This window comes from Ciconia boyciana, chromosome 10 (assembly GCF_034638445.1).
Source record: "Ciconia boyciana chromosome 10, ASM3463844v1, whole genome shotgun sequence".
In the NCBI taxonomy this organism is placed as follows: domain Eukaryota; kingdom Metazoa; phylum Chordata; class Aves; order Ciconiiformes; family Ciconiidae; genus Ciconia; species Ciconia boyciana.
The window spans coordinates 32,225,001-32,252,194 of NC_132943.1; positions in this window are offsets into that span (position 1 = coordinate 32,225,001).

Here is a 27,194-nt window from a genome sequence, read left to right on the forward strand (position 1 = left end):
GTCCAGAGCAGCACTGCGGAAGTGGAGGATTGCTGAGCCAGTAGTCTTGTGTGAAGACAGAGGCATTTTGTCATAGGCTGTCCTTAGCAGCTCAGACTGAGGATGCGGTCTGACTTTAGGAGTTGAAATCCCAGCTGATGAATGGGAGGGCAGAGATCTCAGGAGGAAAGAAGGGCCTGTACATATCTCCCTGTCAGGGTGTCACACCAATAAAAATTGGTTAAAACCACAATGTGCCAAGTTTTCTCTCTTAGCCTCACCTGAGGGACGGGAGGGAACTGCTCCCACTCAGAGGGGAACTTTGTGGGGGGTGTCTTTCCTCCAGTCAGGAACAAAATCTGCAGGATTTGCGTCACTGTTGCTATTTAGCTTTGGGTGTTGCAGAGAAGACATTTTGGTGCAACTACTTGCTCCACACTAGTTCTGTGCTCGAAATCTTAAAGCACTGTCATGCGTGTGTAGCATTTTTTATGAACTGGTATGTGTAAAGCTAGATGAAGAAATGTATAGCTAATATCTTGGATTTTATTTGCTGGATAGGTCAAGTTTGAAGCTGTAGGGACTGAAGTTTATGCTTGATTTGATGCACATGAGTAAGCCAATTGAATTCAAAGTTCAGCATCTGTGCAAGGCTTGAAGACTGGGGACTTGCTTTGTAAAGAGGATGATGTTTTCCTGTCGCATTGCTAGGAATTAGAGAAGCCTGCCTTTGTTGTCTTTTCTTATTCTAGTCTGAAAGAGAAACAGCTGCCGGAGAAATCTTAGGATGTGACCTGTTTCAAGAACCTCTCAAAAAATTTATGTTTGTAAGAGAAGTGAGAACTGAAAACCACCTTATCTTCTAGCGTAAATATTTGGAAATATTGTTAATACATTATAGTAATGGGATAATTATTAAATGCTTTGGTACTTAGTGTCACATTGTGATGAAAATCACTTGATAACAAATTAAAGCACTTTTATGGTAATTGCTATGGTTCTAGAGGATACACATGGTTATGCAGCATTAATTTTAAAGACTTACATGAATTTTTAAGCTTAGCAGATACAAACCTTGGGAGAATAGCCAGTATTCTTGAATGTGCTATATACACTCTAAGGAGTATTTAACTAAATCTTTTGGACCTTGGTTGGAAGTAATTAACATTTCTTCTAAACTTTCAATAATTCATACTTTTTTTTTTTCAGTTACAGCTGCAGATTTGTTTAAAGTAAGCTCAAATGCTCTGTAGGTGCACGTGGCAGGGGGGAACATATGAAAATGATATACATGCTCCAGAGGTTGTAACATCTGATAGTTAATAATCTACATGAATAACCAAGCAATTGTGGATTGGACTAAGTGACTACTAGGAGCACAATTGCCACTGAAGCCAGTAAAAGTCTGGTTTTTAAAACACGTTCCAGGAGAATGCTCCTTTGTGTTGTTGCATCTGGCCATTAAAAAAAGGCAACTGGTCTCCATGGAGGAAGGGCATCTTTAGCTAGCTGGCATAGCTCTAAGGAACATTTTTTTGGGGGGATTGTTTGGTGGTCCTCCATATAAACTGACTTGTGTCTGCTGCGTTCACAGGTTGTCCCTTAGGACTTCAATGACCTATTTCCCAGACGTGCCTTAAGTCAGTCATACACAATGGTTTTTCTTGGCTAGTTTAGTCTCTAATGTCTGTAAGACCTAAAATTGTTGAATTTGGATGCTCATGATGAGGCAGGAATGGAAAAGGGAGAGCCTGGATTATTTTAAGATGATGGTGGGCTCTAGCCCTGTGCAGACCTGGGTCTGTACATTAATAGCTCTGGACTTGCGGTGCATATGAAGAACTGATGCATCAGGTTCGCCTCATGTGTGGATCAGTTGTGCCGTGGCAGTCATCTGTCTCCCTGCCACCTTTAATCTGAGGCCTAGACCTCTGTCTCTGTTGCCTAAGGAAGCGGAATACGGCATGGGGACTCAAACTGGGAAAAGCAGTTTGAAGATCTTGCCTCTATAGGGCCCAGCCCTTAGTACATTTAGATTCATGTTTGTTCTGTGATAGGGAGCACTAAAACAGCCTGTGCTCCTCAGGGCAGCTGCTCACCCTCCCTGTGGCTACTGACAGCCTTTAAACACGGTTTGTGGACTAGCTTTTATCCCTGTGGCACAGGGTGACTGGCCATGGGAGAGATGGCTGGAGCCTCTGCAATGACTAATCAGGTGGTGCTGGCCTCAGGTGGAGTGGCCAGTGGGTGGGCATGACTTGGAGAGAAATCATCCATGGAAAGTTTGGCAGGGATTCTGCGCTGAAGTGTCGGGAGCATGGAAGCGCTGCTGGGGACATCACAGCCAGGCTAAGGGCTCTCAGGGGAGGCAGTAGCAGGATGCTCAGGGTGTTGAGGATACATCATGAGTGAAAAGTGCAGCAAGCTAAAAGATGCACTGAGAATCTGAAGTTCAGGAAGAAAACTCAGAAAAGAGGCAGAAGAGGGGGAAGAAAATTCTTTGGGAACTATAGTCCAGGTTTAGCTTTAGTATTAAACCAAAGTTTCCTGTTTCCTCAGAGATGTACCCTGAGGCAAGGGCCCAAAATAGACTTGGGCATGTTCCAGGCTTTCTGTAGTGTGGTGAGTACGTATCACACTATTCCTTTTCAGGAACCTTACTGTTAAAACAAAGCCAAAAGTCTATTATGTTCCTGTATTCCCTGACAGCCAAATTTTGTATTTCAGGAACAAACTCTTGGGGTTATAATCAATCAGCAGTATTAATCTGCCCTGTTAGATGTGAGTAACTGATTGTACTAAGTAATTTTTTGTGGTCTGTTTTAAGGAAAACATGTGGCCCAGTCTTCAGCAGGTGGAACTGCTTTCTCTTACACTAGCTGAACATCTCGTGTATTTTCTCATCTTGGTTGCTTTTTTAAAGCAAAACCCCAAGGTAGTGACAGAGAAATTGTCTTAATTTGTGATGTCATGTCCAAATTTTGATTATGAATGCTTTGTCTAGAAGTCTGTCAGAAATTATGTTTTGGTAAATAAGTGTTGTAAGGTCTGTGACTTCTGTAGTTCTGTTAGTTCATTGGGGAAATACAGCTGAAAGACAGTGACAAATGTGTCTGCAGATGCTTTGCTATTATTGCTATCTCTAGTGCTGGTTAACATGGGATGAGCAAAAGAGCAGAATCATCGTCCATTTCTGTTCTGGTATGTAGCTTAGTTGTGCAGTCATGTACTTAAACTATGTTCAGTTTTGTTTTCTTTAAAGAGGCTTTAATAATGCAAAGCACCTTAAGAAAATATATAATTGTGTGCAGTTTGCTGCTGAAGAGTACACAGCGCTTCCCATTTGAACTACTGCTACCTCCTGAAAGCAGGAGCGGAGGACATGTCGTCTTTGAGTTTGAAAGTGTTTTTCTCCCATGTGCAGAGTGACAGAATGCATAAAGCTGGTCTTTGGGATGTGCGTATGCAAAGTGAGATAGTGACGAAGCCTATTTTGAAGTAAATTTATTACAGCTATTCTGTATATGGCTATTACTTCCTGTTGTAGATAGTCTCTTCAGCTTCTTCAGTAGCTGTTTCTCTGCAGGCAGGTCCTCCCCTTGTTCTCCTTTGGTTCTGCCCATGTGAAGCTGGGGTTTTGCTCTTACTTGGATTGTTCTGGAAAGTTGCTTCATATGATGATCTCATGGGATAATCAAGGAGGGTGAGAAAAGTACTAATCAATCTGGTTTTTAGCTTTACATTCTCCCAATGTCCAATTTTTTCCTTTCTTTTAAAGGCATCACAAGGTAAAAACTCTTAGCAATGTGCTGCAGATCATAGAGACTGCTTCACCTCATCCTATATGCAGCCAGGATGCCAGGTTATTGCCACGCGTTTGACAAGAGCTGCAATATAACCTAGGAAGTCGGGCTACTGCAGGAAGCATGGCCTGTCTATTAAGTGGTGTATTTTGCTGTGGGCTTGTGTTGGGTTCAAGGCAGTGATTTTAATCTTCAGGATATCAAATGGCCTAGGTATCCTAATCTGCAGATTTCCCTCCCCTCTTCCCTTATGCTCCCAACCTCGGAGAACGACCATCTGTTCCCAACTCTGAGTCTCATGAGGGAGAAACGTACCATGCCTGTGCTGGGGTACCAAACCGAGCACAGCCTTTTTTAATGAGACAACCTTCTCCCAGATTGTACTGCCCAATATAGTGCCACTTTAAATATGCCTGTAATGCAGATACTCAGTGGGAGACGATGCTGGATTTGAAGAAGCTTATTTGTAAAAGAAGACATTTTGACTTCCAAATGTTGTCTTTCCCTTTCTGTAAAATGGGAATGATGATATTTCTTGAACTTTCATTACCCTTGAGGTCAGATCTAATCTTAGAAAAAGCTTGAGGACAATAGTGTTTGCTTTTTTCCAGCACGCAGTTTAGGAGACCATTGAATTAGACTTCTGGGTTGAGGACAGGGCTTTGAGATGGCTGCTGGGTGATGATGTGCACAACTTGCACGCTTCCTTGCTCAAGGGTGCCAATTGCAAATCAAACAGCATCTCCTGCCTGGCCTCAGACACACATGTTCCTCCAAAGCAAGACAACTGCTCTTATGCTAATGGATGGCTGCAGCTAACTTGTATGACTTTCTGATGATGAGGAAAAACTGCAGTGACTCTGGTCATTGTGATCTTTTTGTTGTTTTTTTTTTTTTTTTTAATACTACTTTCTCCTGCAGTCTGTATTTTCTTAGCTAATTTACCACATCAAGGTGCAAAACTTCTGCCTTGCAATTTTTCAGTTTTGAAGACCACTAAAAACATTCTGGTCAACAAATGTTAAATTTCCAGTAAAAACTTGGTACCCTCCTGAAGTGGCAACCCTTATGGTGAAAAACCACAAACCCATTTGGCCTGGCCAGATGCTTTCATCTCCTTAGTTCAGCTGAGTAAATTATTCCTATGGTTCACCCCCACCCCCTCCTACTGCTTTATTTACTAACACAATAGTAGTAGGATCCAAGATAGAGGGGTTAAAAGCTGGTTTCTCTCTGTTCTTTTTTTCCTTTCTTTTTCCCTTCTTTTGAGGACATGACCCCTTCACATAAATGTTTTTTGCTTTCCCAAATTCTAGTCCCATTGTGGAATGTATGGAGGCAGCAAATAAATGATACTTAAAAATGACATAATTACATTTTCAGTAAAAATGAAATTCTCTTATTAGTGTTGTAATGAAAAGACTATCCACCCACTCCCGGGAGAAAAGGCAAACCAACAGTGGGTCAATAACTGACAAAAAACCAATAGTAAACAGTGTGAGCAATTAATGCTTTTGGTATCTGCTAAGACAGTAAAACCTTGTATTGGCTTCATAGAGAGTGTCTGTACCAGAAATCTGTGCCTGGTTCCTTTTGGATTTTGGCATTGCAAATTCTTGCAGCAATGCAAGTTTTCTGCATCAAAGCTGACCAGACTTGTCTACCATAGGAGGGAGGAGGGCCACTACAAACTGGATCCAGAGCTGTGTTAACTGCTTTTGAGAAGAAGGTAAGGAGCATGGGGAAGATATGGTTCTGGGGTTGGCTGGGAGGGAGGAGTGGTCAAGTGCCTGGAGGAGTTGCTGCCTTATGCTTTCTCTGGATGTACAGACACTTGAAAGTCCTCAGCTGGGACAGGACAGAGTACTGGAAAATACAGAGAATAGCCCAGCTTTGAGGGCTCTGGCATGGATGACAAAATGCATTTATTTTGTCTCATTCATGTCTCTTGTGAATCATGGTGGCTGGTGACCAGTAGGATAAGGAGCAGAGCAGCCGCCCTGGTTTTCTGTACCTTGAAGGGAATCTGACTTGCCCTTTCATAGTGATGCTTACCACCAGGAGCTCTCCTTTCTTTGGTCTTCTGTGGAGTTCTGCTATCCCTTAGTTGTGCCTGAGACAAGAAGGGCCAGGCTTCTATTATGGGTGAATTATCTGTTTGTGGACCTCCAGCTGAAGGTCTGTCCCCAGCTGTAAGGCTTCTGGACAATAGAATCTGCTCCCAGGAAAAGCACTGGGGAGAAAGCCAGGGTCGCACTTGGGGTGTCCATTGGGATTGTGCTATGCCCGTTTACTTACAGCAACAGAACTAAACCTAGAAAGAGGGCCAGTCTTCATGGCTATCTGAACAAGTAGGAAAATGCTAGTCTCATGTATCCTACTGAATTGATGGAGAGAATACTAGCTAGTTTAAAAAAAGCCCCACAGTTGAGTACTTATGTAGAACAAAAAGCTCCATGTACAGTAACGTCAAAGGAGCAAGAATGCAATTTTAATATAAGCTATTGCCAGTATGATGTGAAATTAATTTTTTTTGTTGTTATATTAGGTGCCAAAGAATCCAAGGTCTCAGCCAGAGAACAGCCTGTTTGGTTTATATTTTTTCTTTTACAAAATTTGGAAAGAAAATGTTGTGCTGTTGGCATTAGAACAGCACAGGAAAAGAGTAATAAGCGATTTAAGATGGTCTATAGGCCAGTCCTCAGTATTTTTCACTTACATGGACCTACAGGTTTACTCTTAAATTTCTGGTTAACTATAATCATATTAGAGTGACGTTCCATATCTTTCAGAAACAATAGTAAGCTATCAAAGGGAACGTATGGGTCTATACACAGACATTTCACTGCTATTAGTATCAGAGCACTTAAACTTATCATGCTATGGGTTTACATTCTCAACAGTGCCGAAAGGCAGGGATGTAATTGTTAGCATTGTAAAGGTAGACATTGAAGGCCCAACAGCTAGGGCTGGCAATCCCTGAGGACGTGAGACGCTTGGCCAACGTGGAACCAAAACTTTTGTTAAATGAAAAACGAAGTTCTAAGAGCTTTTGGTCCTTTGAATGTGGTGCTGCGCAGTAGTGAAAAAGACAGGGAGACACTGAATAAACCAGTGACTCTTTCGCATGAAGCAAGAGCTTTCTCCAGCCTCTCCTTTATGTTCTCTCTCTGCTCTCTCTTCCCCTGGTTCTGGCTTGAAAGGAGAAACGGTGTTTTTTTTCTTTCCTGAGCCCATGAGAAACAATGCAGCGTATTAGTAGTCCTGGGATGTGGTAATGTTGGAGGTAGATGTTTCCTCTGGGCTGAGGTGCTGAAGACGTTGTGTTAGCAAAACCAGATGACACTAGAGGAGTGAGCCTCTGCAGAGAAGAGTCCTAGCAGACTTGCATGCATCTTAAATATGTGCCTGGTAATGAATGTGCTGTGGAGGAGACTTGAACATCTGGTCACTTCATTCTAGTATTTCTTAATTTATAAGGATATGAAAATTTGAACATGATATTCGAGATAAAGTTACCAATCTGATAAGACTGTCGTTCCCCATGAGTGAGCATTGTTCTTGTGAATATGGGATGGAACTATTACTGTATCAGCTGTGCCTGTAGCTCATTAGCAATGTACATTTCTGAGCTACAAATCTACTTCATTTATGACTTTAAAATTGGTGTACGAGTGTTCCAAACTCTCTGCTACTGCCTCTCAGAAAACTGCAGAAGTGCTACGTATGCAGGAAAGACTGTTTTCCAAAAATATTCTGTATGTGCAGTTTGAAGAGCAGCTGACTTCTTATTTTAAGAGTCAAAACCTTTGGCAGACAAACTGTTTCATGTGTTGCATGCCTGGTGTGTGAATGTGCTTTCTGGGGTGCCATTTCTCTGGGAGGGCAGAGCTGGAAAAGGGGCAGGCTATCTCCAGGATGGTCAGTACCAACTTGCAACTCAGCTGGGAAAACCTCTCAAAGTCTTGACAGAATCTGAAAACAAATTAGGCTGATGCAAGAATAAATACCTGGTGTTAAAGACCGTTTTTTCATGGGGAGAGGATGACGCTGTTAATGAACATTAGCAGCACTAACTCCTAGTGGTCCTGACCAAGTAAACAACATCCACCCAATGTCTACTTTTATTTTTCTTTGTCTTTAAAAGAAGACCAAATGTTTGGTACTCCTGCTTTTGTTTAGAACTGCCTCCCTGTGCATCTGTCAGCTGAGATGTAGACCGTGGCTTCTGTAAGGTGAAGTTCTTCGGGGATGCCAGCACCCTAACTGTGGCCAAAGGCAGCATGCATCTGTCTGTGGGATGCTGGCAGATGCCCTAGGGACATGCCGTGTTTTCAGACAGCTGAGGGTGCTTGAGGTACTTGCCATGACTTGCCCTGTTGCAAACTAGAGGTCCCAAGGCAGCACTGAGATGACTCACTCACCAGCCTCTGTCCGTGTGCTGGTGGCATGTCTGTCCAGCTCCTGATTAGTGGGGGTAGTGGCAACGGCCCGAGACAAGCTCTTCGGTCTCCTGTTCTTCCTTGTTCTGTCTTCTTCCAGAAGACATGATCCCAGGATATCTTGTTACCTATATAAGCTGTGAGGCCTAAGCGAGACAGATGCTTGCTGTTGAAGGAAGCCCATTCGGGCAAAGGGTGCATGGCATGTGGATTTGGCTAAAAAAAAAAAATAAATAAAAAAATCTCTCACTGGCTGTGGGCCAGCTTCCTGTCCTTGTCCTGGCCAGCTCTCCAGCATGGCCAGCAGCCCTTCCTTGGCACCTGGCAGCAGGGCTGAAGGGGAGACACCATGCTGGTATCCCTGGTATGGCAAGGTGAACTCATAAGTGCTTTGAAGGGAGGAGGACTTAAATGCACAAAGGATTAAAAAGTAAACTGTATGATTCTGCGTGGGCCTGAAGAGACAGCAAGCCTGAACTGACTCCTTAAGCTGCTGCTTTCAGATTTTTTTTTTTTCTGTGAAACACGAAGAAATTGAGCTAAGGTTTACTGTGACAGTTTGGAGTCAGGATGAGTGCCATCGTCTTGGGACACACAAGCAAGCTTTTGGCCCATATTTCTCCAATTATTACCCCTAAGAACACAGTGCTTGATTTTTTTCTTTTTTCTTTTTTTTTTTTTTTCCCCTGGAGACTAAAGCGTTGTTCATTAATGCTTACCAAGACCCTGAGTGTTATTGGAGAAGAGTCTTTTGGAAAGTGTCACATTATATAATCATGCCTTTTTTTTTTTTTTTCCTTTAAGTTGCCGCTTAGTGCTGTGCTTGCTGGACTACTGTGTGGCGAGACAGGAGTGCCAGCCAGGGGAGAAGCCTTTTGGATGAGTAAATTTGGTCTGACAAAGAGCTACTATTTTCAGGGCAGAAAAGCATGTTCCTCCTCCATCTTTGCCCCATAACAAAATTACAGCAAACTAGAAAAGAGAATTCTGTTAATCAGAATAGTCAATTGGGGAATCATTAGCTCTGATTTTAAACACTATTTGTAATTTGCTTTAGGGTCTGTAGCCTAATTCTTTCCTTTGAGTTAATTAAAATATGTTTGAATGTGACAGACATTTCCAAATCTCCCCGCAATCCAGGAGGAAGGGTAGGTTTTTGTCATCCTCCATCAAGTACAGAGGCTCTGAGCGCAGAAGAATTTTACTACAATGCTGCAAGGTTGTTTACCTTAGCTCCTTCACAAAAGATAATCCAACAAATTACATTAATTATAAACCAATATGTTCTGTTCAATTCCCACATGAGCCAAACCTGGGTATGAGCATCTGCTCTTATTTTCTGAGCTGGGTTTTGAGGACAAGACTCACAACAATGCTCAATCCATAATTAACAGAAAAATTAAAGATGCAACATCCCTTGCATCCTGCTTTTTGAAGCAGCATGTTTAAAAATATACATGCACTGTCCTGGCAGTTTTTATTCAACATAAAAAAAACAATACTCTATTGTTACCCCTGGTGTGTTTTTGTTTGTTTAAAATATTTACATTTATGTTAGGCTTAAAATAAACATGTAAATACTTTCCATAAGAAAAAAAAGATTCGTAATTCCCTCTTGTGCTACATTTTTTCTTTTCAATTGTTTCTCTCCCTCCCCCCAAAGATGACCTCTTTTCATAAAATGTGGTTTATTCTGCATTAAGCATATTGTTTTCTTTATGAAAAAAGGACTGGTTGGGCTTCTTATTTTATTTTTTTAAGTGGCATATTTTTTCAGTTTCATTTCATAACAGGAAACAAAAGAGAACGTGATTGTTTGACCTGGTTACCAAAGAAATATTTGGCTAATAAAAATCCCATTAGCATGATGCCAAGTTCTGCTAGTTGTTTATGGTAAGCATGCCTATACAATTATACTCCATTTGCATGTCGAAGGAGTGGAGGAAAGAGCGCTTTTGTGGTTTAGGCACTAGACTGGCACTTGAGATAAGAGATCAGTTCCCAGCTGTGCAGCAGACTGACTTTGAACAGACAGCAAATTTCCGTGGCTTACTTTTGCAGAAGGGATTAATAACGCTTCTTTTCTCCCATCTTCCATCTTGTTTCTGTAGAAACCGAACTCTCAAAGGCTGCTTGCCCTGGTGTGCAGCACTGGGCCTGTTGTAGGCCCCCACCCCTTGTCCAAGGGGGATAGCTGTATTGCCTTTACCGCAGACTCCTGCAGGACGAGGACTAAATTCATAACTCACTCCAGGAGATTTATTAATTGGTGCTTAATAGAGCTCATGCAACATAAATGGAATAAAAGATTATGTGGTTGCTACTATCCATTCTTATTTCAGGGAGGAGGAATGGAATTTCTTGATAATGAAGGTCTTTCCTTTGTGCCTCCCATTCCTTGGGCTTGCCCACGGCCACATCTTGATGGTGCTGACAGCCCCAAGGCCGCTGGCTGTTGTGGAGCAGCCTGTTGGCTTGCCCCAGCCCTGGTCCTGCCCAGAGATGCCCTCCCTGCCAGGGACCCCCGTGCTGCTGCTGGAGACGAGTGCAGTCACGGTCCTGTCGCAGTCACGCTTCTCGTACCGCCGTGCTGTGCGGCAGCCTCTGTGGGCTTGCTGGGTTTCCTGCATTTCATGCAAGCCTGTTTTAATGAATAAATAATTGACAGGACAACAATAGAAATTAATTAACTACAGGGGGAAAAAATAACACGGAAAAGCTCAACATGTTGGGAAGCATTCCTTCTGGAAGGAGAGAGGGACCATTTCTTTGAAAGCCAAGACGTGTAGCCCCTGGAAGTTCAGAGATGTCGCCTCTGTTCCCCAAGATTTTTTTGTTCCCCAGGGACCTGCAGTATGGATTCAGCTGTGAACACGCAGGATGTGGTGAACCAGAGGCTCTGTGGGCTCCTTGCTTGGCAGTACAGTCGGAGCTGGTGGGGCAGTCCAAGGAAGGACTGTGGGAGCCCTGCTGGAGTGACTGGTTGGTGCAGAGGATTTTTCTTGCTTGTAGGAAGAGCCCTGAGCCTCGGTGTAATGGTCAGGAACACCAGCTCCTGCTAAACACTCAGATCCTCCAAGCTTGTTATTCTGGTGTTCTTGGTGTTTGTTTGAAAAGCAGGAAAACTCACACCCCTTCCAGTTAAGGGGGTAAGCTCAGTGTTAACAAGCAGGAATAAATCCTCCAGGTGTTAAACGTTGTGGTGTTTAGGCTCAGAGCTGGCTGGCAAGCTCTGATACTGGGCATAGAGGTACCATGAGTAACAGATACGTGGGAATGGAGGGTGCTGCTGCCCACAGGAGGGGGGCCAGGCCTGATGGGAGATGCACCCAGGGAGTTGCCCACCTCCCTTCTGTGGGGTCAAGGAAGGGGCACTGGTGTGGGGCAGAGCCCCTTGCATCTGGGGCAGCCGTGCCTGTGTGGCCCATGCCACCCACAGTGGTAGAACTTGCTCAAGCTGCTCCTGGCCTTAATGGGTAAGTGGTGGCCCTGGCGTTGCCTCTTCAGGCGTGATTTCCTTTAGGCAACATCTGTATCTTCCTGGGCTGTAAATAGGTAACTTTAATGTCTTCCTTAAGAGAAACTTTCAGGCAAAGGCACATCTCAACCTTCCTCGAAATTTCAAAAGTAATCAACAGGCAGCTCTTGGTCTCTCTCACATCTTTGATCGTTTCTCAGCTGTGCTCCTTGAATTCTGGGACACAGACATGCCAAAACCTCTTCCTTTGCTGGGAGCATAAAGTTTTCAGCTGCACAGTTTGCAGCGCGCACTTGAGGAAAAGCCTTCTGCCTTCAGTATTGCTCCTGGGGACAAAGATGTGTGTTCGCTGCACAGCTACGGCATGTGCTGTGCAGCAGCCCTTGCTTGGTAGGACTCCGAAAATGACTTCAAAATGGCACAGTGTGAACACTGCATGCCCAACGTGTGATATTAAAACACTTAGAACTGGATCAAATCAAACCCAGTTTTCACCACAAACGCGCAGAGGCTGTTCTTGTTTGAAGACTCTTTTCTTGCCAAATTCCATCTTTCCACGCTGAGCTGCTTAAAAAAAAAAAGTGCCTTGTGTATGTATATATTTATATAGCTGAATGTTTTTTTGATCACATTTTATACAAAAATATTGCCTTTTGGCAGGGAGTCAGCTAGTAGGTGTTGGATTCAGAATGTATCGTAAAGTTACGAGTGACTGCAAATGACATTTACACCCTGTAAATCTGGTAGGGAAGTGTTAAGGTCAAAAAATCAAGGCCTTCAAAGCTGGGAAATGACAGAATTAATAATTGAATTGAGCTCTTTGTGTGTCTGTGCATATATGTGTATTTATAATCGTAGTTTGACTGATTTTTTTTTTTAAATTATTCCATGGGACCTGTCTCTTCTGGTGTGTAGGTGGTTATTTAGTCTTACTTGCACCATGTGTTAATTTTCACCACCAAAGCCCTATGGAGTTATCTAGACGTGTCTGTGCTGGGAGTGGGTCAAGGCCATGAGACTCTGAAGTCAGGAGTACCCTGAGATGGAGACTTGAGCACCAAGCCCTCTGAAATGGGTGGCTACCCCTCATGTGACAGATTGTGTGGGGTCCCAGGTGTGCAGGGTAGGGGGGACACGGTAGCCTGATGCTTTTGCTGTCCATCGGCCTCCGAAGCTGGAGGCAGCTGTAGCTGGTAAATACAGACCTGTAAAGCCCCAGGCTCCTGGAGCTGCAAGACAGACTGAGATAGTGTGGTAATGGGGAAGCATGGACATAGCTGGGGAGCAGGGTGTGAATGTGTGTAAGTTGTGTTCCTGTGGGGACCTACAGATATCTGCAGAAGTTTCTGAAAAGCCTGCAGCTTGGATAAATAAGTTTGACTGGATTTCTCATGAATGCATGTGCCCCAAGACAGAATGCACTAGTGTTTCTCAGATAAAAGCTGCAAGAATCACCCACATTTAAGGAAAAGGTAGAGTATGGGGGTGCACCCACTCTGAGCCTATGCCAAGAATCCCTAGCCCATCTTTGAAGGATGTTTTATTTTAAGTAACCTCCAAAGAAAGAGGTACCATAACCTCCCATAGAGGTCTTGTTCAAGTATCGACCTACCTTTACATTTTTTTTCCTTCCTAATCATAATCAAAGCGACATTTGCTGTGAATCAAAGCAATTTCTTTTTGTGCTATTCCTAATATTGCTGGAGAGCAATTGCTCAATGTCTTTTTCATAACCTCTTTTGGAAGAGCCTTATCATATAATCTGTTGTTTCTAAACAAAAGTTTACAATGAAAGCTGTCACTTGGAGCAAAGACTCAAAAAGCAAAGGCACGTCTGTGTGTTATTTTGTTGGTTCTGCATTGCAGAACCTTTTGGAACCCACCACAACTCAAAAGGAAAACCTTATAAAGCATTTTTATATTATTGGATTTTGGAGTTATTTTCAGTTTTGGGGATATTAGGTTTCTACATATTATAGTTGGCTTAAGCTTTCTTGTTTTCTTGAGGTTTTCTCCTCTTAGGATAATTTTTTTTTTACATGGAATTCCTCTTTTTAATTCTTTCTATTTTAAAGCAATGTGTTCATTACACTTGGATCCTTATTTTGGAGTCACTTGACTTACTGGAGGATTAAATGGCATTTCTACATGTGTAAGGAGTTTAACAAAACTGAGTGGCATTTATTGCATGATCTTGTTTTTATTTATTCACAAAGTGTACCAGGATATTACTCACTAAGGCTCAAGTCTGATTTTTATCTGAGGTCCTGGCCTGAGCAAGAGACACAAACAAGGGCAAATTTAACAAGAACGTCGGTAACAACTTTTTAAAATAAACTTGTAAAGTAAATTAAAACTGAGTGAAGTGGAGAAAAACTAAAAGAGAATGAGGAAAACCAAGCCTTCTCACAGATCATTAACAGGGAAGCTGGTGATGGTGTGACTGGGGGTAGAAGTAGCCCCACCTGCCAAGTGCCTCTGGGCAGTAGAGATGTCACCTGCCACCTGCTCCCCAGGAAGGCTTTAGGCCAGACTCTGACCTGATTTTCACCCTGTGCAACACTGACTGCAGCCTGTCTGCGCAGACACAAGTTAGAGAAGAATTTGACTGGGTGGGTTTCTAAATATAAGTAAATAAAGGAGTACTGTTTCTGGTTTCTGTAAGCTCTGAAATGATATTTGCCTCATGTGATGGTGACTTCCTTGCAGTGCTTGCTAGAGGTGCCAGGCTGATAGCCCTGGGCGATGCGTCCCTTGCAGCAGCCGTGCGAGCTTTACCAGGCTTTCACAATAAACACTCCTCTCCCCTCCAGACAGTTAGTTCGGTCCTCAGAGTCTCTGCGGAGACTGCCATAAGCTGAGACCAAATTTACTAATCTAAATGAAATAGATGTGCAACATTGCAGTTTGGCAATGCAAAACTGGCTATCCATAAAGCAGAGGGGCTTCTCCTGATAATTCTCTAAAAGGATACGGGTACCTCTGAGTGACGGCTGCGCTGCCTTGTAATCTGCGGCTTGTGGAAATCGCTATGGGGCTATTAAAACCAATATACGTCAGAGCAGCGCAGAGTTTGTTCTGGGTTATGTCTCTTGGCTTAGGAGGGTTTCAAATATGATGCAACCCATGCTTCCTTCAGGTACCCGCACTGAACGGCTCAGAAGATGGAAAAGGGTTTGACTTGCGTGAAGGCATTTGTAAGGTGTAACGTAGGCATCTAAATCAGCTGCTCTAGCTCAGATACCAACACAGTGGAGGGCTTCCTTTTTGCTGCCAGCTTCTCCTGGAGAAGCCGGGCTGCCTGGGTTTGATGGCCAGGTGGGGAGGCTGGCTCCTGTGGTACCAGTGACTTCAGGAAAGTGTCATGAATTTCCCCCCAAGCTCAAAACTGCTCACCTAGGTCCTTGTAGATGTGAGCTGTCTGATCCTCCGCAGGGCTGCTTTGCCATTGTTGACATGCGTTTCTGGAAACCAGTGACTGCTTCAGTCATACTTGAGCTTTTTATCACTAAAATATACTGTGTCCCTTTTATTGCATTTAGAAAAATTAGTTGTTCTAAAACAGCTGGCTGCTTTGAGGGCATGCAAGTATGTATATGCCAGCGCATGCTTTTACTTTTTAATGAACTATTTCCCCTGGCTTCATTTTACTTCCACAGTCTATTTTTGTTGTTATAATGACACTGGTCAGTGAAGCTCAGAGGAAATCAGTCATCAAGATGCATGGTGCTGAAGCAGTATTTCTGCTGTGGTGGGGATTGCATTAATGTCTTCGGAGATTTCTTGTTGTTGTCACTGCTGCATCTACACCATAATGCAGACCTACCTAAATTGAACCAAGAGGCAAAATTTGGAGCTATGTAACTAAGTTACCTAAGAAAAATTTCTTGGGACATTAATTTTAACTCATGCTAGAACAGTCAAAGTGACCCCTAATATGTTCTGTTGGGATGCCTGGCATCTGTTATCTTACTCTAATGCACAGGATTTTCTTCCTCCATTTCCTCACTAGCAAAACTAGCCTGGAATCTATGAAACTTTAACATTTGGAAAATATAGAACACCACCAAAATAACAAGGTTTTGGAAATTAAGATTCTTTTAATTGGTCACATACGGTTAGATCAGGGTTTAGATAAAGGGCCTACCCATACTGACCATCTAGACCTTTTTTTGAACAGCTATTTCATAACTTCTCTCTTTTGCTTTCCTCCTCCTCCTGCAGGTGCCCCTTTTCCACACTTTTGCGCTGTGTTTCTCCAAGTGTTCTGGTGTATGTAAACCTGGTCTATGAACTGTAGCTCTGCAATACATAGTCAGATCATATCAAACAAATTGGGTTTCTTAAACACCACAGAAATACTCATGGTTATCTTCTGGCAAGCTCCCCCAGATCCTTTATCCCTGTGATGTTTCTAGGATATTCCTCTTGCTTCTGCTGCCTTCACTTGCATCATCTCTTATCCCTGCTTGGTTCCTTCGCATCTTTTCAGAAAGACCTGAATACAAGCTCAGCTTGTGTTGGGGGGAAATAAGAACAAAGCGAAATACTGTAACCTTTTTGCTCAGCAGCCTAGCTGGCTTGGAGAGCCAGCTGTGTTTGGTTCCTACCTCTGCTGTAATGATTTTGTGTATGTGGGTGGTTCAGCGTTTATGCTTCTGTGTGCATAGCCCTAAATGTAATAAATGTAATTGCTCTTAAATTTTCCTTTCAGAGGTTCTACCTCAGCTAGCTAGGATCTTGTAAGGATACAAGCAAAACCCATCTTTCCAGTTCTCTAAAATAATCTACTGCTTATTCTACTGCTTAATCTACTGCTTATTCACATTGGTTTTTTTGATTAGTTACGCAGTGGATATACTCAGCAGGGTAATAAAAGACCCTGTACCTGGCCTGAATGCCTATCGGGATGGACACCATGAATGTAATTAGTCTTTAATAACTCTCGTGAAATAAAACTAATATTTGAAAATATTCTTTAACAGAGAGAACTAACTCTTTCCTTCCTTCCTTTTTAAGAAATAACAGCAAGAACCTGTGGTATTTGAGACTGAAAGTGGGAAGTCCTACTCATTTTTTTTCTTTCTCAGTTTTTTAAAGTTGATCGTATTTTACCTGAAACCAAATTTGTCAGCTTCAGATGCCTTGTTAACATAAAATTAAGACAACAACAACTTGTAAATTGTAAAATTTATGAAAATAAAAAAGGATTAATATTTGATGAAGTATCCATAAAAAGATACTTAATTGTTCATATATTATTTATGAGCTTTGGGGAACAATTTATCTTGTTTTTACCTTTTAGAACAGCCCCTGAGAGCTGTGGTGCACAGCCACCTCAGAGTAGGAAGGGCTAATGTTTCTTCTTCCTAGGGGCTCGTTTTCTCCTTAGCTGACCGTGGGCAGGGGATGAGCCCTCTGGTTCTGTCAGGCCACAGACCTCCCTTCCCACTGCAAACCTGCTCTTGCTATCCTTGATGTGGGCTCGGGCCACAGGTCAGACCTCAGGCCAGAGGCCAGCCTCCGTGTCAGAGGACCGAACTATATCTTCAGTGGGGTAGCATCAAATGTGACGTAAAATTGTCCTGCCTTCATGTGCAAACTCTTGCACATTCCTTTGCCACTCCTTACTGAGGACAAGAGGGAGTCTGATGGGAGAACTTTGTGTTGCAGATGATGTAAATCACAAAACCTGCTAGAAAACTGTTGATTAATTATTAGTTGGGTTTGTCTCAGTGTGTGTACATATAGGCACTCTATGTATAGTATATATAATGTATATGAATGTGTTGCACTATGAGTATGTTTGTTCTGTTCTTACGAACACATAAAAGCCATTTTTCAGCTTCAGCTGCTCTGGTAGTCTTCCCCCCCACCCCCAGTCTATTCATGCAGAAGAGATTTGGGTAGAAATGGTAGATGAAACCTCTCCTTTTCCTTGGGAAATCAGGGAATAGAACTTGGCAATAACTATCAATACAATAGAAAATGTTTCTGTGCTCTGCTAGCAGACAAGTACTTAAAGGGGCCTCTCATTAGTGAGTGTTGTTGCAGGCAATAATGTGAGGTGTAAAAGTCACTCTGCCAGAGATCAACTTTTGATAAATATATTTTAATTTCTTTATTGAGTTTTAAAGTATAACAACCATTGTTGAATAAGTACAACTGAAAACATGTTAAATAGCCTTCAACTCTTCACATTTGTATTGAACATCATCTCCAGGAGTGACATTTCATGTTACCATGGAAACAAATTTGACATTTCAAAAATACATTTATTGCTGGGTCACCAAGATAGGAATTCTGAAAGAAAAAAAGGTCAGAATATTTGCCTGTCTCAGAGATATTATACAGTTTGCTGTATTCCTTTGGAGGAAAGAAGTATGTGGTATCGTTGTAAAATAGCACGCTCCAGCTTGATCCAGTTTGAAAATATTTTGACAAGATGGTGGCAATGTTACAGGTCAATAAAGTGTGTCTCAGTCTCTGAGATTTTGCAAAGTGATTAAAACTGTTTCTTGGATCAAGACCTTTTCTGGATCAATTCATGTTCCTAAGGACTTTCAGTCACGGCTTTCATAATCGCAGTAGCTGTTCTCTACTTCATCATCTCTCCTCGTAGAAAATATTTGAAAGATTGATGTCAAGATTTTATTTCATATTCAGGAAAAAACATTGCTATCTTTAATTGGAATTATGCCAAAGTTTTATCCCAGATAATGTATTTAATATAAAATAGGAAATTGAGGAATCAGTGCTAAGGTTTGGTACTGAAGAATGTGTGCCTATATTTAAGAAAGAAATATGTAATTTAGATAGTATTTTATTAAGGTGGGTCAAATGCTGTTCTTGAATGCCTTGGTGTAGTCTGTAGTGATATATTATAAAATGAAATAATGGTAAAGTTAAAATACTTATCATATAAAGTGAAATACTGCTTCTTCAGGGGATTTACCTTTTCCATGGAGTTGTTGAAAGCTAATAATGATTGGAGAGAGAGTTATGGCCTGCAGCGAGATCTTTGTCATTTGTACTAGCAAATAATATCTTTGAGCAAGAAAAAAAGTGAGGGTTGGGGGAATGTGATTTTGGAAAAGTCCAGCTCACTTAAATGATACTGTGCAACTGCAGCGAATGTCTATGTGGAGAGGTATGCACAAACCTGGGCTCCGGTGCTGACTCGGAGCTGGCTGTGTGCGATTCTGCTCTATTCTGTGAGCCCTGGGGGCTCCTGCACCCCGTGACGCTCTCTTAGAAGGGCTTCTCAGCTTCCAGTCCAGAGCTGGCTTGTGTCTGGCCAGCTTGGAGCGTAGACAGGTCGCCAGGCATCTGTCTACCCGCATCTCTGTAGACGTATATCCACAGAGAATCAATGTACATGTATTTCATTAGACAAAGAAATACTGTTGGAGTGGGGTTGCTCTGCTCTTCTTAGGTCTGTGCTTTTGCCACTTTGATCCCGCAAGTATGTTTTCCAAGAGTCGTGAAAGGGAGAATTGCTTGACTCAAAGCCATCTCAGAAGCAGCATTAATTACCTTGCCGAGCTGAATTGTCATTGTGGTGTGTGGGGACTGGGGAGGAGTACCTCCCATTAATATCAATGGACTAGTCCTGTGATGAAACCCTCAAGGACCACACAGAAGACTGACCTACTTAGGTATTAACACTGCTGTTGCTAGACTTATACCTGCCTTCAAACGCAGCAAGGCTTTCACTTCTTAAAATAGAACCATCTAATTTTCTTGTAGAAGAGGAGGAAATATCTGCATAAAAATCTGCCTCTGATCCCCAGGGAGGAGGGTGTCAGTGAACAAGAGAAATTTTTGAATGGCTTTTCCGTTTTCTCCTTGCTTTCACAGTGAATGCAGCCTGGGCTGAGTTCTGCTCCTCTTTGCATCTGGACTTGCATGAAATCAAACTGGACCAGCAGTTTGTCTATTAAAAGTAAAATGTAATTGGAAAATGTGTAATATTAAAAAAAAAAAAAAAATCCACAGGAGGTGCACGGTGTGTGTATGCGTATGTTACAGCTAGATTGTAGTCGATATATGACTCATGTCGAGCCTATATTCTGCGTGAGTGTCCACAGTGCAAGGGAATAAATCTTTGTTTTCTGCTGGTTCCTTTTAAGCACCCTGTGTCTGTTCAGAAAGCAAGGTGTTAAGTACTTGCAAATGTAACAGCTGTGCAGGCAAACATGGTGGCTTGCAACTTATATTCAGTTGTATCTTGCATGACCTTGGACATTAGAGACTGTTTACTGAGAGGGGATGTTCCCCAGGACACTGGCGTTATCTGCTACCCTCTCCAATGGCTCACTTGCAGCTTGGACAGGTGGGGGGACTTTGTTTCAACATCGTTTAAACACAGCATTAATGCTACTGAGGCAGAGAGACTCCTGAGATTAGCGCCTGTGTTTATGATGCTGAGCAAAGCCAAGTCAAACTTTGAATGTAAAGACACTAGTTAATATTTTAAAGAAAGCCCAAGCTAGCTGCAAAGCTAACAGGAATACTTTCGTGGTATTGGCAGCTTTAAAGTAAGCTGTGATAGTCTGGTACAATTCCTTCAGGTTCTCTGGAGCACTCCCAAGCTGAGTTTGGCTCATTCAGCTAGGTGTACATAGGACTGCAAACACAAAGTTATTAACAGAACGGTAATCTGCTATACAATGATGTGCAATAAAAATACGCGTGATGGAGCGCAATCAGAGCTGGAATCCCCTGCTGAGCCCCTGACAGAAAACGCGATTCCTCACTGTCTGTCCCCTGCCTCTTCAGAACGAGGAGCTTTGGCGAGTGAGCACACCCAGTCTCCCTTATGTTGGTGCTGGTGAGGCTGCCAGCCTCTGTGGGAAGGACGTGTTCATGTGAGACAGTGCATCCAGAAGGGACAGCCCTAAACCAGTAGCTTTAGAGCAAGATGGTTTGAGCATCTAAACACGTGTGTATGTGCATGGGGTACTTCACTCTGCTTTGTAGACACACGCTGTAATCTCCTGTAAGCTATCAAATCCCACTTGACCTCTGAGTATGCTTGCTACTGTACTTCAGTATGAAGACATGCTTGCTATGATCTACTGTGATTTACCCTGAATTAATTCCAATTTTAATTAAAGCTGATCTTTGAGGGATAGACTGTCAAAGAACACAGTCACATCACTGTTCCCTGCTTAATTCCATGCTGTCTAGTGTTAACTAACTGCATAGGTTAGGACTTTGTTTCTATTTCATGCTTTCCAAATCTTTTTGGTTACTTTTATGATGCTCCTGCAAAGCTGTTCCAAGTCTTCAGTACCTTCAGTTGGGACATCAGATAGCACACAGCAATCCAGTAGCAGTTAGAGCTAGTGCAAGATCGTGGGTACTTCAGGGTCCGTACTCCTCCTGGCAATGCCCCTGCTTCTGAATAGAGGAGGATGTTCATCCTTTTGCCTACATCCTCACTGTGAGAGTTCCTGTGCAGGTGATAGTCCACCAGGGTGCTGTACGTCTTCCTTAGAGTTGAGGATAGGATACACCCAGAAGGTACAAGTCACTTGTTTGTTGGTATTTGCACCCCATTTACAAAGCAATCCAGGTTAGTCCCTCTCTTCCTTATTCACCACTCTTTCACTTGCATCATCAACCTCCTTTATCACTAATGATAGGTTTTCTCCCAGGTCACTGAAAAGCAGAGTGTAGGGCTGAAAGCTGGGACACTGCTAGGGACACATCTGCTCAGTAAGATCTTCCTTTCCATATTTTGTGATCTGTCACCTCACCATTCTTAAAGCATTAATATGTGCCAAGCTGACTTTTTTTGTGTTGTGCTAGTATCTTAATCAAAATGTCATGCAGCCCACTGCCTTTGTAGAAATATATATCTATTACCTCAGTACTATTACATTTATTGGCAACGCTAATTTTATTTAGAGAAAAGATGTCAAATTAGTTTGAGGAGCTCTGTTTTCCATAAACCTTTGCTGCTCAGTATTAGTTATATTACCTTCCTTTAATTTTTAATTGATCGAATCCTGTATCTGCTCTTCCATTATTCTACCTGGGACAGTTCTTTGTTCTGTAAGTCAGTATTTGTTTGGGCCATTCCATTTCTCTTCCCAAAGCGTTGCTTAGGCATTAGTTTTGTTTCATTGACCTGGTTCTGTCCCAATATCCAAAAAGTTCTTGAAAATCAGCTCTAGTTATTCAGGGAGCCCTGATCTGTCCTTTTAAAATTCATGGGTGAGAATTTTTGAGATTAACTTGATCTAAAAAATTTAACCTTAGCAGCTGCTTGATTTTTGCACCCCCTGTATAGAATTCGAATACATATTTGCCAATTAAGTATTTTCTGTGCTAATATTGACAAGTCTGCCTACTGTTTCCACATGGTGATGTTTAATGTTTGTTTGCAATACACCTAGAACTCTTTATTGTCCTCCTTGTGCTCATTGCAATTTCTCTTGTGTATTTGTTTTCTACAGTTTCTAGTTTTTGATTTATATTTATTACTATCTGCTTTTTATTGTCTCCTTACATTTCTATTTTGGTGTGTGCATGTGTTTCATTTATTCTGGTTGCTCTGACTTCCCCTGAGCCAGGTTGAGTTCCGAACCAATGTGGCCTTTTTTTTTTTATTTTGGCTTTTGGGCATCTAGTAATAAATTCTTAAGTAGCTCCCAGTTATCATTCATGTCTTTCTATTTAAATTCTTTTTCCTAACTGATTCGGTTCATAATTGTTTTCAGCTTTGTAAAACTGTCTTTTTAAACTACCACGTGTATAACTTACTAGTTTGGGCTTTATTCTGTTTGCATATAAATGTAATCAAGTCACAATCACTTGTATGTAAGCTACCACTAATTTTTAGTTCTGTGATCAGCTCTTCTTTATCTGTCAAAATGAGGTCTGGTATAGAATTCCCCCATGCTGGATTCAATCTTAATTGAGTTAGGAAATTGTCAGCTATAATTTTGGAAATTCCTAGGATGTTTCATTACACAAGACCTCCAGCATGTCACTCAGGTTGGTGTTCTTCATAGTAGTGTATATATGTCTACACACACGTGTGGGTATATATGTATACATATAATTTGTCTTTCCATAAGATTATGAATTGCTGAAGGAGCTTATATTGAATTTAAAAAATCCAAACAACTAGAATTCAATTTCTGCTTTGTTTATAGGTTCATTTTGGTTTTTGTAAGGTTTTGAACAGCTACTCAAAATCTGTGAAAATTCAAAAATGCTCCAACTTGTTTGTGACTTGTCATACACATAGATAACACTGGTGCAATTTCATCATTTACCATTGGTGAATTCTTCTTTATCTCTCTCAAAAAAGAACCAAACCCCAAACCAAAAAAACCCACCAAAACACCAACACCACCCCCCCCAAAAGAAAAACAAACAAAAAACCCAAAAAAACACCAAAACAAAACAACAAAAACCAACACCCAAACCCTGTCTCTGCAGCCCAGCTAGTGTGGGAACTGTTCAAAGGTGCCAGCAGCCATCAGCGCCATGCGACTGCTCTTAGGCTCTGCTTAGCAAGAGTTGTCACCATTAGACAGCATCCCATGAGCCAAAGATTGTTTCTTTAAACTCTTTGGCAAACATATCTGTATAATACTCAAGCTTCAGATGACTCACAAATAGAAGTAGCTCTGCTTGTAAATTGAGTTGCATAGAAAAAAAAATCCCAGCAATTCTGTTGGTGACCCTTATTACAAACTATCACAGACAAGTGAAGTACTTACAGCTAAGAGTACTCCCTGGACTATTTTCTTGTGATGTAATGCAAAGAGACTGTTACAGTCAGGGGAAGGAAGATGAACTGCTGGTAAGGTCTGAGACCTTTGCTCACCACTCTGGCTGACAGTATTACTGGGTGATTAATTTTTCCTGTGTTCAGGGTGCCTGGATTAAATTTAAAAAATCCCTGTTCTTCTCAGGAACATTTCTGGAATAGAGTAGTTTTTTACTGAAATGTTTAGCACAAATCCTGCCTCTTTGTAGCTCATGGAAGCTCCCAATAGCTGTTCTTGAAAGCACGTACTGTAGCACACCTTCTGCTGCCGCCTGGTCCTAGTCCCTGGAGTCCTCTGCTTCCTCGGTGAGCTCGTGCTCCTCTGCCCTTGGGGACAGGGCCCTGCCTCCTCCCTGGGCTAGCAAGGGCACCTGAAGGAGTTCCCCTGTGTGAGGGATGCCCTTCTCAGGCTTTGCTGGCTAATAAGGAGTCGCTGGAGGGAAATTCTCTGAGCTGCCTGATGTACAGGGGTGAGAGGTGTTCGCGTGCCATGCCATTAGCCTTAAACACACATTCCAGCACTTTCGCCTTGATTTCTTAGTGGCTCACTTAGTGGAGGATGCAGGGCTTATGAATGTGTTTGACAGTTCCCCTGTGCTTAGCGATTCAACCGTGTTAGGGACTTGTTTTCCTGCATCAAAGAAGAGAAATACACTAGGACATTTGGGGAAAAAAAACCCCAAACAACCTACAAAAACACCAACTATGCAGAGAAACATATGCAGAATAAATTTGTCGGTGTGGCAATAGAGGGGTTCCTTCCAATTCTGAGGAAGTCCTGTCAGTCCTCCCAACATTGCATACCAGAAGTGGAAACCGCTTCCGGTTTTCTAGCTCCTGGGGCTCAGGACTGTTGCTGCACTTGGGGCGTGCTGGTTGTGATAGCACAGGAAAGGTAAAGATCTGCCGAATTACTTTTGGAGGCAGGGGACAGCTTTAGCTCCTGCAGTTGAACGTGTCTCCTCAGCCAGAAGGTCTATTACTGGGACAGTGTCAGCAAAGAAAGAGGTAGCAGTGGTGGTGTGACTGAGAGGATGTAAAACGCAGCGGAGGTGAGATCTGTGGAGAGACATCAATGGACAAAGCATAGCAGTTTGGGGACACAGCAAGATACTGGTCAGGAAGGAGGGCTGGGAACACCTGGAACATCACACCAACTGCCAGTCTCTGCCAGGATCAACCTGAGTATCAACATGTTTGCACCTTTCTGCAATTTTTTTGTAAATGTCAACAATTTCCTGTGGAAATATTTTTTGCCCAAAGCAGGAGGGAGGGGAGAGCAGGAATTTCTTTAGGTTAAAATGTTGAAATGCTTCACTGCTATTGTTTAACTTTGGGAAGAAAAAACCCTCCTATTCTTTGCTGTTTTACTTTCTTTTTCCCCTTTTTCAAAGAAAAGGTAGATACTAAAAAGCCCGTTTATTAACTTTTCAGATAAGAATCTGACATTGTCCTGAAGTCTTGAGTGTAATCACAGCACTTTTGACGTCTATCATGAAACATTTTCTTTGCAACCAGTTTGAGGTGCAGACCCGTAAGAACTGAGAGATTGACAGGACCTACCTCGGAGCGCATGGCAGAGCAGCGAAGTGGGGTTACTGCTCTCTGCACTGACTGGGCATAAGCTGAAGCCTGCTGCTTCTGGGATGGGTGGGCCAGGCCTGGAGTGGTTTTTGCCGGGGCAGAGAGCTCCTACCTTTCTGCTGTGTGTCTGGTTTACCCTTAGGAAAGGAAAGACTTTGAACAGAGCGACAGGTTGCTTGTGCTGGCTGTTGAAAGTGGATTCCCAAGTTCAGCTGGGAAATGGCACGTGAAGGATTTGCAGAAAGACCTCTCATTCTCTGAGGCTCAAGTCTGTCTCCTCTCAGCACAGGGTGTCTCTACTTTCCCCTTCACATCTGTGTTTCCCTCTCTTGCTGCTGCCTTCCCTGCTGCCCACTGCCCAGAGGAGCAGTGGCCTTGTACTGCTGCACAGGCTCACCTTAACTGCAGGGTCACAGCTCTCGGCTCCGGGACAAGCATTTTGCTCCACTGGCAGCTGCTCCTGGACTGCTGGCCCCAGTTGCTTCTCAGGCTTTTGTTTAAAACTTGGACAGTTTTTCATCTTTGTTCTAGCACTGGTGCAGCTCCAGAGAAAGTAGCAGTGGTGGAAACAATGGCTTGTTCATTTTTATCACTCTTTCCTATATCTGCGTAGTGTTATCCTTCATTTTTGCCTACAGGCAAGGTAAAATGCTTCAAGGTCAGCTCAGAGGGGAGCCAAAAGGCTTGTGCTGTGCTTTGTGGCTAGAGAAGCATGGTTGTAGCAGTGTTCCCCACAGGAGCTTGTTGCTCTCCAGCTGAGGTGTGAGGCATCCTGCCCAAACCCAGTCCAGAGCGGGCAGGTTGCAAGCTTGTGCTCTTCCTGCCCAAAACCCTCCTGGGAAGGACGCAGCTGTGCCAGGGCTTGGATGGAGACCTCTGTTGTGAGGATGAAGGAAAGGCAAAGGAGATGTTCAGCACTTTTCCTATCACCCACTTGAATGCAAAGGAAAGGGAGATGCAGCCTCAAGAGGCTGATCCTGCAATTGCTTCTGCTTGCTAGTAGCCTGGCAGTCGCACAGACCTCTGCCAAGGCCGGTGGGTTCCTCCTGTGGGAAGGAGCAGTCTCAGATCCCTGAGTCTAAATGACCAACTGGAAAGTCAAGTAAGTCTGAGGAAGTGATCCAGTTACAGTCCGTAGTTGCATACATGACTGTACCAGGTGTTATTTTAGGCAATGGCAATATTTTCCATTAAACAGATTACAGGAGGAGGAAAAAGAATAAGTAAAAACAAAAAGACTTTTGCAGTGTTTCTGGTGAAAGAACAGAAAGAAAAAGAGGCCCAGGGCGACCTTCAGATGGATCTAAGTAAGCCTGGGAGGGTGGTGCTCTCCTTGGCAAATTGCAGGTGACAGGCCTCCCATAGCCCTTCTCCTCGCCAGCTACCGCTCCAAGTGAAGTATATTGCCTTTTTGGGGTAGATGTGCACGCCACTGGGGCACATGCAAGGATCAGTCCAGCAATTAAATGCAATGGCCTCTGCTGCCCCTGGTCAGAAGGCAGCATCTCCTACTGGCTTTGAACTCGCTTCCCTTTCAGAGGGACTCGTACACTTTGAAGAAAAACGTGTTTAATAAACCACAGGCTCTATTTAAATAAACCTTGCTTAGATTGTTATTTTTAATTGAGGGGAGGTGTGGGGCACAACAAAAACAACCTGACATAATGAAAGTTAAAGGATTGGGTAAGCCCTGCTCTGGGAAAAGGGGCACAGGGGAGGGAGGAAAGAAGTCCATGGTTTTGAAATCCAGCTTGCAATGCGGTGCTGGATGCAGAATGTAAATAGACTCTGTGTGGGTGCAGGCCTAATAGGAAATGGGTGTGCCTGCCCACACTTGGCTGCCTGGAAAGCAGTGGCTGTGCTGGGCTCACCCTGCCCTGGCTCGGCCACAGCTGCCTGATTGTACGTGGCATTTGGAGCTGAAGCTGCGCCTCGGGCTTCGACGCTGCCCAGACATTTCCGCCTTTGCTTTCTGCTTCTCTGTTTCAGGAGCCTGCAGGCTGCTCCGTTGCTCTTTCTCAGGCAGGGGGGTTGGTGCTGCCCAGCAGCATGGTTCAAACCTGTTTATTAACAGTGGAAGTAGAGTTGCGCTCCAGAGTGGCACTAGCTTCTGCTCT